We start from the raw sequence: 214 nt of genomic DNA, 5'->3' as shown, positions 1-214 counted from the left end.
CGTAAATAGCATCAGAAAACAAATGTTAGCATTTATGCGAATACAAATGATCCATTTACGTTCTCATTCTGTATATAGACATGAGGCCAGGCTCTTTTTTTCTCTTTCTTGGCGGATGTAGCAAAGTGGGTTTTATCGATACTAGCATTTGACTTGAAGTTATATACACACGCATACATGCATATATATATATATATATATATATATATATATA

Source organism: Octopus bimaculoides, chromosome 4, assembly GCF_001194135.2.
Source record: "Octopus bimaculoides isolate UCB-OBI-ISO-001 chromosome 4, ASM119413v2, whole genome shotgun sequence".
Lineage (NCBI taxonomy): Eukaryota > Metazoa > Mollusca > Cephalopoda > Octopoda > Octopodidae > Octopus > Octopus bimaculoides.
The sequence above is the reverse complement of the archived record's forward strand: the minus strand, read 5'-3'. Positions refer to the sequence as shown.